Source organism: Alligator sinensis, unplaced genomic scaffold, assembly GCF_000455745.1.
Source record: "Alligator sinensis unplaced genomic scaffold, ASM45574v1 scaffold1282_1, whole genome shotgun sequence".
In the NCBI taxonomy this organism is placed as follows: domain Eukaryota; kingdom Metazoa; phylum Chordata; order Crocodylia; family Alligatoridae; genus Alligator; species Alligator sinensis.
Window position 1 is genome coordinate 195,471 of NW_005843239.1, and position 595 is coordinate 196,065.

Genomic DNA, 595 nt, shown 5'->3' on the forward strand with positions numbered 1-595 from the left:
CACAGCAGATTAGCCGGACACCTGGGTGCTGCGCGGGGCTCTGCCAGGGGAATGGTTTTTACATGTTTTTGTGTCTTGGCTGATGCAGCTGTGTACGCAGGCATTTCCTGTCTGGAATGTGTGTGTCTATAGGGTGGGTGTGTCTGTACTTGTGAGTGTAGCTGGTGTGAGTGTATATGGGGTCCCTGGATGTGTCTGTGGGGCTGGGGTGAGCCTGCCTGTCTGTGGGGTGGGTGCGTCTTTGCTCGAGCTGTGTGTATACACCTATGTGCATGGGGCTGCATCCTGAAGATGTGTGATATGATGTACATGTCTGGTGTGACTCCCCCCCCCGCCCCTTTTGCCCATCCCTGGGCTCCTCTGCCCCTCCCTCCCTCGCACGGCAGGGCCTTTCCCCTCCCCAGCTCTCGTTTCCCCGAATGCTCTCAGGCCAAAGATGCTTGTGAGTGCTTGTGCAAGCCCCGCGAGGTGCGGACACACCTTATCTCTCCAAGCTACCCTTGGACAGAGCCCTGCATCCAGTCACAGACTGAGCTGCCTACTCCTTGCATATGGCCGGGGGGGGGGGGGGGGGGGGGGGGGGGGGGTACTGTCC

At 59.7% G+C, this 595-nt stretch overlaps 1 protein-coding gene across 1 annotated transcript in view; it reads left to right on the top strand.

Moving 5' to 3' along the window:
- LOC102369185 (myeloid-associated differentiation marker homolog) overlaps positions 1-595 on the top strand; it is a 4,584-nt gene that overhangs the window by 841 nt on the left and 3,148 nt on the right. The window lies entirely within an intron of this gene.